Source organism: Hyperoodon ampullatus, assembly GCF_949752795.1.
Source record: "Hyperoodon ampullatus genome assembly, chromosome: 15".
NCBI lineage: Eukaryota > Metazoa > Chordata > Mammalia > Artiodactyla > Ziphiidae > Hyperoodon > Hyperoodon ampullatus.
The window spans coordinates 28471983-28481179 of NC_136928.1; positions in this window are offsets into that span (position 1 = coordinate 28471983).

Consider the following 9197-nt stretch of genomic DNA (forward strand, 5'->3'; position numbering starts at 1 on the left):
GGAGGCCAGGGAGGCCCTACATCCTCTCCTAAATGTTATCAACTCCCTCCCTCAACCACCAGCCTACTCCCCTCCGCACTCCCTTCATCCCCAGGGAAGCGCTGTCTCCGCACGCCGGCTCTTTCAGCGGGATCAATAACCCAAGTGTTCCAGGAAGGCGACACCTACGAGACAGAGAAAACAGGAAGTTGGCCTTGCTCGGGCGCTTGGCGGGGTGGGGGGCTGGGGCTGGGGCTCAGGCCTGGGGTTCAGTGGCCGCCCTCGCCTCCAGACTTATACCTCTGCCCACACTCAGGAACACAGACCGCAGGCCCCTCCCGGCGCTCCTTGCAGGGCAAGGCCAAGGCTGTGGTAAAAAGAGCCCGAGACAGTGAGGCAAGGGTACTGAGGGAATGACCCGCACTCGCCGGGGTGAGAAGACAGATTTGCAGACGGATAGCCGGGTCCGGGAGCCGAGAGGGTCGAGTGAGGCCGAGACTGTGGTAGGCTGCAAACGCCCAGGTCCCCTGCGGCTCTGAGGCCTTCACACGGGGGATCTCAGACTGAGACAGAAGGTGAAAATCTCCCTGTCTCCCCCACCCCACTCCCGGCCCCGAGGAGGTTTTCCCGGGTCCCAGTTCCGCTTCGCCGGGCTGGGGAGAGGGGAAAGGCGGAGGTGAGCGCGGCTGGAAGCCGAGCTGGGTTTTGAAGCTGAGCAGTGGGGTCCCTGGGCCCTCCGAGTCCCAAGCACTTTATGAGGATCCCAGTATTCTCCTGAGTCGAGCTTCTCCTTGGACAGCGCCTGGAGAGGCCAGGCCCGGATTTCCCTTCCTTTGACTCAGAAAGGGGCTTGGAAGAAAGATTGAGAGACCTCAGCGAAGACGTGTGTGCAAACCTGTGTGTGCGCGCGGGAGGGCCCGTGACCCCCTTCCCTAAAACGCTATAACTTCAGACTTGGCTTCCCTTTTCTGCGCCGTATGCTAGCGAGCGAGGGTGCTTCGGTGTGTCCGAGGGTCCGATCGAGAGTGTCTGGGGGCAGGGCCACGGCTGTGCCGGGTGCCAGTGGCAGTGGGGTGGCAAAGTGCGTTGCTGGTGCAGCCTCCATGACTCCCTGAGCCGGAGGAGCGGTAAATGAGTGAGCGTATGAGTTAGTGCCTTAGTGGGTGTCCAGTGTGCATGTGCGCGGTTGAGTGTGTGCATGTGTCCAGTCTCAAATGTCCCCACCTGAAGGCGAAGTGGGAGGGGCGCACCAATTATTTAATTGGGTGACTAATGGCGCCTCCCCACAGGGTTGGGGACGGGAAAAAGGGAGGGTAAAGGGGGCAGGGGAGGAGGCCTGCTGGTCCGTACTAATGGAAAGGAAGGAAGAAAGGAAGGAAGGAAGGAAGGGAGGGAGGGAGAAAGGGAGAAAGGAAGGAAACGCAAGGTAGTTTGGGTGGGGGACGGGAGCGGCGGGATCGCGCCCAGGGTGTAGGGCAGGGTGTGCAGAGTGAGAGCAGCGCGGACCAGCTGCGGGGCCTGAGAATTTGTGGCGCCCTAACTCTCAGAGGGGAAAAAAAAGAGGGTTATAGTTACAGAAGGGCTTTAGGGAGTGTAACCCAGAGGGACCCAGCTCGGCTGGAAGGACCCATGCCGCGTGGCACCGTGAGCCCTGCACTTGCATTTGGTCCCTCCGAGCCTGGTGCCTGGAGGGGATGCCGAACTCCTCTGTGAACCACCCCCGCCCTCCCCGCCTCAGTGGGCCAGGGCGCCCGCCCTCCACCCCAGCCCCGTAGGACGCTGGTCGCTTGATCCAGCCCCCGTCATCTTCGCTCTGCACTTCAGTCTTTCTTCTCTGTCTCTCTCAAGTTTATTTTTATTATTCAAGTAAGACGTGTCTGGTGTAGGAAAATTCTAAGCAGAAAGCAAACATTCGGCTGGAATCTCCCCGGCCCTCAAGTCCTCGCTGTTCCGTCGACCACGTGGGAGGCCCGGGTTTCTGTTCAAAGAAAAATAGAACAGCACCTGCTGAACCCTACCAGGTTTTGTTTGTTTTCACCCCTCTAAATTTTCATTTTATGAATGATGGTTTATGTGCCAGGAACTCAGGTCTACGTCCCGGCGTCCTCTTCCAAAGTCCGATGGGCTTCCGGGCATGCGCACACTTCCGGGGTAGCCGGGCCGTTCTCCGAGAGAGGCTGGTGGCCTCCCGGTTCCCGTGGAACCGTGACCTGGGAAGTTGGGGCCGCCTCCCCTTTCCTGTCTGCTGGGAGAGCCCGGCAGGGAGCATGGGAGGGGGCTACAGGCCAGCCCCAGGTTGACTCTTGGGAGTTCCCAGTCTTCCTCCCGCGCCCTTTCTTCTTTCCTCTCCTTCTCTCTTGGCAGTAAGGGATTTGGCGTCCCGCAGAAGTCCCGGCTGTCTCTACTCTGCAGGCCTGGGAAATGGGATCACGGCCTCCGTGATTGTGCGAGCGGGGATCCAGTGAGGAGCGCAAGGCTTCTGCTCCCTGAGGTGGAGTTTGTGGTGTGCGTGTGTGTATGGCTGGGGATGGTGGTGGGTTGGAACTCCTCGTCAATCCCCCGCTCTGGCCCAGCAGAGACCTTGACCAAGCCGATCCGGGAGCCTGGGCGATCCTTAAACCTAGGCTCTTGAACCCTCCTGGGGCACACCGCCTAGGCTGCCCAGTTCCCCGCCCAGGAAGCGAGTCCACTGGGCTCCCACCCGTGCCCTGCCGGACTACATCCTCTGAGCCCCGGCTGAGGAAGGCTGAGAACGCCAGTGCTCTGTATGGCCACGCGGCAGGGATGTGTAGGATCGGCCTTGTTGAGTGTGCGTGTGTGTGTGTGCGCGCGTGCGTGCGCGCGCACCTGCGGACAGGTTGGAACGCTGTTTGGCTCTGCCGGGACCCTCCCACCCAGGAGGGTAAGTGGGACGCAGAGCTCCAGATATCCTGAGTCCGCCTGGCGCGAATTTTCGAGGATCCAGGTGGATCTGGGACTCCTCACCGGGCAGCGGGGACCAGAGGGCCCGTGGCCTATGCCTGCTGCCCTCACCCTCACCGCCAGTCTCCAACCGCTGTTTGACACACCTCGACCCGTCCAAGACTCTAGGAACCCCGAGAATTTCCTCTGCTTCTCTGCCCCCACCCACCCACTTACCCTTTTTGTAAAGCGATTGAAGAACCTTAGCTTGGGAGATGTGGGGCGATCTCAGCCGATTGGGGGCGGGGCGATAGCCTAAACTTCTTTTTCAGTGGCTCTGGTCCCGAGGCGGCTGAGTGTAGACAAACCGCAGGTATTGATCCGTCCCTTCCGGGGTTCCGGAGGGCCCTGGCAGCTCGAGGCCCAGCTCGATCTGCGCTGTCAATCTCCCTTCCGGCCTCAGCAGGTCCCTGGGAATTAGTGGCCTTGGGCATTAGGGGATGAGCGGGTCTGCGCACAGAGAGCTGGTGAGCCCTGGGCTGGAGTCGGGTGACACTTTGCCACTAGGAGTTCCTCGGACACGTGGTGGTCCAGGTTCTCCACTCACAGCAGATGAAGTGGGGAGAGGGTCATCAGGAAGGGGCCACCAACCCCAGCTCCCCTCAGATGCCCCTTAGGACTAGGTTTCCAGAAAGTTTCTTCAAGGAACCCCCTGAGTTGGGGAAAGAACCCCCTTGCCTGGCTCAGCACCATAAGTCTCCAATTCCTTCCAACTCCTGCCACTTTGCCAGGGAGTAAGCCTATTCCACTCTTTCTCCAAGAACCTTTCAGTCCCTCCCCACCCACCTTCTCCGTGCCTTTTGGCACCTCAGTGGGTGAGATTGACTTCCCAAGCCGATGGGCTGCTGAGAGCTGGGTCCCAGCCACCTGCGGGTAAATAGCAGCCCCCTCCCACACCCAGCATCAGGGCTTTCTAGGATCAGAAGTGGGGTTCTAGGGGAGCCAAGGTGTGTATGTGGGTGGATGGGAGTCAGAGCCTGGGTTCCCCCAGGAGCTACCTATACCTGCCTGCCCAGCCCTCCAGTCCTCCACTGCCAGTTGGCCTGCAGCTCTGGCCTCTGGCAGGAGCCTTCAGCATCCTTTCTGGTGCTCAGAACCTGGAACCTCAAAGATCTGGTCCTGTGTCTGGTTATTCTTCCATCTTTCATATTCCTTGGGTGCTCTGGCAGGCGTACCCGACCAGGTCTCCAGACCTGGACCTCTGGTCTCAGCTCAACCCACTCCTCATGCCTCTTGTCCTTGCTGAGGCTGGGGGCCAGGCCACTCCGCCACAACTGCTGGTGAGCCTGGGTTGAGCTTACAGCCAATTCAGATGCCTTCCCCACATGGCTTCCTTTTCTTTCCTGTCCTCCCTCTTGGCCTCTCTGTCTCTACCGTGCCACTTCCCTCTCTCTCAGCCTGTGCATCTCTCCAACCCATTCCCGGTGCCTACAGTCTCAAGGGGTCTGTCTTCCTCTGCCCTGATTCACCCTCTGTCTGGATCTCCTGTCCACCTTTCTTCCCGCTGGTTTTGGGGCCCTACCCAAATGTCCGTGGAAGATCCTGGGCAGCATTTGCTCTGCCCCCAGGGAATCTAGTTCCCCCAGCTGATTGAATCTGCTCAGCCATCACTGCTGGGATGGGGGTTTCTTGTAGCTGAAGGGCACTGGGAATTTGGGGTGAACAGGGAAGGACATTCAGCTGGGGGGCACAGGACCCAGCTTGTAGAAATAGCCCATTCATCACTTCCTTCCCTCAACCCACCTGTGCCCCACTCCACATGCCTGGGAGCTGGATCCCTGCACTGGCACATTAGGGATGGAGCCACTGTCCCACCCCCAGGTAGGGAGGGATTTGCATGTTAAAAGGAGGTGGGATGTTGTTGATGTTGTTTATAATGAGCATTATTATTTTTGTAAAACACAATCAAATGTATCTGTTTCTGAGAACATCAGCAGTGCTGAAACCCAAGGAGGGCAGTTCTGATGATGGGATGTTGGGAGAGGTGCTCGGGCCAGAGTGAGGCTCTGCAAATTCCAGTGCTTAGGCCACTCCTAGATCGGTAGCTGCCCACAGGCTCAGTCACTGCAGTGTCATTGTCTTATTTCAGGCAACACAAGACGACTGAGGCTTGTCTGTGCTGGATGCCAGTGTTGCACTCTGAGAATTCTGAAGGGAGCAGGATGCTTGGGGTGCTAGAGGTGCCCACCATGGGGGTGCAGGTCACCCCTGTCGGGAGAGCAGGGAACCCAGTGGGCTGGGCCAGGGCCGTGGTCCAGGTGAGATGGAGTACCACCTCCTGCTGTACCACCTGCTGCTGCACCACCTCCTGGGGCTGCCTGTCCAGCTGCCTGACATTTCCTCTCCGGCACCTGGTTGCTTCCCATTCTAGGTAGCTTGGGTGGTTGCTGAATCCTTTTCCCCACCCCACTTTGTCCAGTTCTGCGTCCTGGGGTATGGTCTGGACTCCCAAAGCCACCTCCTAGGCACAGCCTGGACCCTCCCCAAGGCAGCACTCTCCTGCTTGGCTCTGTCCCGTTCTCTGCTTGGGCAGGGATCCCAGCTGGGCTGTCTTGAGCTCCAGGGCCATCAAGTTCTGCCACCCATCCCAGTCCTGGTAGAACTTGCTGATGTCTTTCCTGAGCCTGTGAGTCCAGGGTTCTATCTGGGAAGGCTGCTCAGGGGAAGCTGTGGGTTTGGCCAGAATGTAAGGAGGAGTCCCTTGGCGTGACCCTCATCAGGTCTGATGAGATTCTCCAGATACCTACCACACAGCGGGTGGCTTGTACCTTGACTCTGGCCTTGGCCCAGGGCCAGGAAGGCTTAAGGGAGGACACAAAGGAGTTCTCAACACCTGCCATGTATTAAATTACCTGGAGAATTCAGAGAATAAAATTTCTGCTTGGCCACAGACCAAGTGGCTTAAAATCTGGTTGTGAGAGGCTCGCCATATCTGAAAGGCTTCCAGGTGAAGCTTGGTTGGAAACCACTGAACTGGGCCAAGAGTGGGGGAAGCAGACATTGCTGGCTGAGAGAAAGGCGGGTGTAAAGGCCTGGAGGTGGCAGGTCAGGGAATGAGAAACGGTTGTTTCAGCCAAGACCTTGGGTGGAGTGGGGGAGGGGAAGCCAGCATGCTTGGGGCTGGAGGGTGGGGGCCGTTTCATGGAGGGGCATCAGAGAGGGTGAATAGGCCTGGGCAGGACACAACTGGACCCAACGCGAAGTGTCCAACTTGATCTGAAAAGTCCCCCCGATAGGACTCAGGATTCTCTTGGGTAGAGGCCACCCAAGGGTGAGGGAAAAGGCCCCGTAGGGCTAGGTGGGTGTCCCTAGGTTCTAGGACAGGAGCTTGGTGAGTCAGGATTTGGCGATCTTCTCTTCCCATTTGCTTTCCTCCAGGCAGATTCCACGAGAAAAGTTTCCTGGCTTCCTGCTTCTCTTCCCCACATAGTTCTCTGTGAATATTCCTTGCTCCCCCCCTTCTGATGATTTTGCCACCTCTTCCTCCTCCATTTGCTTCTTTTCTCCTTCAGGTTCTCCAGCTTTCCTCCCTTCTCTGGGCCATCAGTTCCCTGCACTGTTGTCCTCCCCACCAGGCCAACCTCTGGACCATGGCCGTCTCCCTCCATCCTGCTTCCCCATCCTCTCTCCCACCCCCTCTGCCTCTCACAAGCCCTTATTTTCCCTCTTCTCTTCAGCCCTCTCCCTGCTGCAGCAGGAGTGCCCTCTTCTACTTGTCTGTCTTTGGAAATTACGATCCTGACATGCACACGGAGTTAAAATCAATGAAAAGACACCAGTGACTTGAGAGAATCTTCTAAAACATTTTCCTTCTTTCTTAACAAAACCCCTTCACGCCTACCACGTTCCGATTTTATTTGGATCATCCCCTAAAACAATTGCACCTTCATTTTTTTTTTCTACCAAGGGATATGTGGTTAACTGTCCGAAGCTATGCTAGGCTCATAATTTCATGAAATAGTCACAAGTCTTAGGGTGGTGACTCAGTTGCTGCATTTTGCAGAGTAGGAAACCGAGACCAAGGTCAAACAGTGGATTCAAACCTGGGCACCGGCTCTTGGGGCTCAGCCAAGGCAAAAATCTCTTGCCCTCACTCTTCCTTCACTCTGAGAACCCAGCTCCCTCCCAAACACAGGAAAGTACTCCCAGGCCAGAGCTTCTGGGAGGGGCTTTTGGACTGAGGGGCAAAGCACCCACCCTCGAAGGGAGCTGTAGCCTCTGTGGTGACTGAAGGAAATCTGGACTTGGAGGATGCAGACTCTGGCAGAGCAGAGCCTGGGTTGATGTGGACAGTGAACTGACCTCCTAGAACCGTGTATGTGTTTTTTTTCCTTAATTTCTTTATTATTTTTGGCTGTGTTGGGTCTTCATTGCTGGGCGCAGGCTTTCTCTAGTTGCAGCGAGCGGGGGGCTACTCTTCATTGCGGTGCGCGGGCTTATTGCGGTGGCTTCTCTTGTTGCGGAGCAGGGGCCCTAGGCGCACAGGCTTCAGTAGTTGTGGCACGTGAGCTCAGTACTGTGACTCGCGGGCTCTAGAGCACAGGCTCAGTAGTTGTGGCGCACGGGCTTTGTTGCTCCGTGGCATGTGGGATATTCGCGGACTAGGGCTTGAACCAGTATTCCCTGCATTGGCAGGCGGATTCTTAACCACTGTGCCACCAGGGAAGTCCTGTGTATGTGTTTTGTTTTTGCTGTTTTGGTGATAGCTTTATCGAGATATAATTAATATATCATGCAATTCACACCTTTACGGTGTACAATTCAATAGTTTTTGTATATTCACAGGTATACTAAAATATATAGTATAGACACAGATATACAGTGCAGACATCACCACAGTCAATTTTAGAACATTTTTACCACCTCAAAAAGAAAGTTGTTAGTGACTATAGTTAATGATACTGTATTGTATATTTGAAAGTTGCTAAGAGAGTCAACCTTAAAAGTTTTCATCACAAGAAAAAAAAATTGTAATCATGTGTGATGATGGATGTTAACTACACTTATTGTGGTATCATTTTGCAATATATACAAATATGGAATCATATCTTGAACATCTGAAACAAATATGTTATATGTCAATTATATCTCAATTTAAAAATGGAAAAAAAAGAAACCTGTACCTTTATCTATCACCCATAACTTCCCATCCCCCCTCAGCCCTAAGCAACCACAAGTCTACTTTTTGTTTCTATGGAATTGGCTAGTATGGAAATTTCACATAAATGGAATCATAATATAATATGTGACCTTTGTGTCTGGCTTCTTTCACTTAATCTTTTGAGTTTCATTCATGTTGTAGCATGTATCAGTACTTCATTTTTTTATGGTCAAATAACATTCCATTGTACGTTTATACCACATTTGTTTATGCATTCATTACTGATAGACATCTGGATTGTTTCCATTTTACCTGGGTGAGAATGTGGGTGCTCCCTTGGCCTAGGGTGCCCTGCTTGGCCAGAAGAGGGAGGAAGTTTTCTGGGAGCAGATGGAGGAGACTGGTGAGGCTCAGGGAAGAGCCATCCGGTGGCTGTGTGTCCCCAGCTAATCGATCACCTTCCAGAAGCGTCCTTTCTACTTCTGTCTAAAGAGGGGGGCCAGGCAGGACTGGGAACTTTGTAGGAATTATAGACTCTGGAGTAAAGATTCAGAACCTTGGCTCTCTGCTAGGCAGGGCTGGAATCCTGGCTCTACTGAGAACTCATTCTTAATGGGTTGTTTAACCTCTCTCTGCCTCAGTGTCCTCATCCCTTAAATGGGGATAATATTAGTACCAACCACCTGAAGCTGTTATGAGGAGTAAGTTAGTCTGTGTAGAGCACTTTATCCAGGGTCTGGCACTCCGTGGGTGCCGGAGGAAAGAATATTGACGCTTTCTTTTTATCGTTTAAGGCTTAAAGCCGAGAGCCCACTCTCAGCGCTAGTTGGTAGTTGTCCTTCTCCTCGCGCTGCCCAGGGGGACAGGGGGAGGTTGTCTGCTCTGTGGGTTGTGAGCCCAGATTCTAGGCCCTCAACCCCAGCTTCCACGGTTGGAGTCGGCGTCGGGGTGCAGAGAAACCAGACTCGCTGCCAGAGCCGCGGGACAGAAATCTTTCTGCTGTAGCCCAACCTTCCTTCAAAAGCGGCCATTGAGAGAAGACAGTGAGCGGTGAGACCCGGACTCAGCCCTGCCTTCAGTCCTCCAGCTCGGAGCCCTGGCGCCGACACTGCCGAGCTTTGCGTGTTTATAGTGCCACGCGTGGCATTTGTGGCTC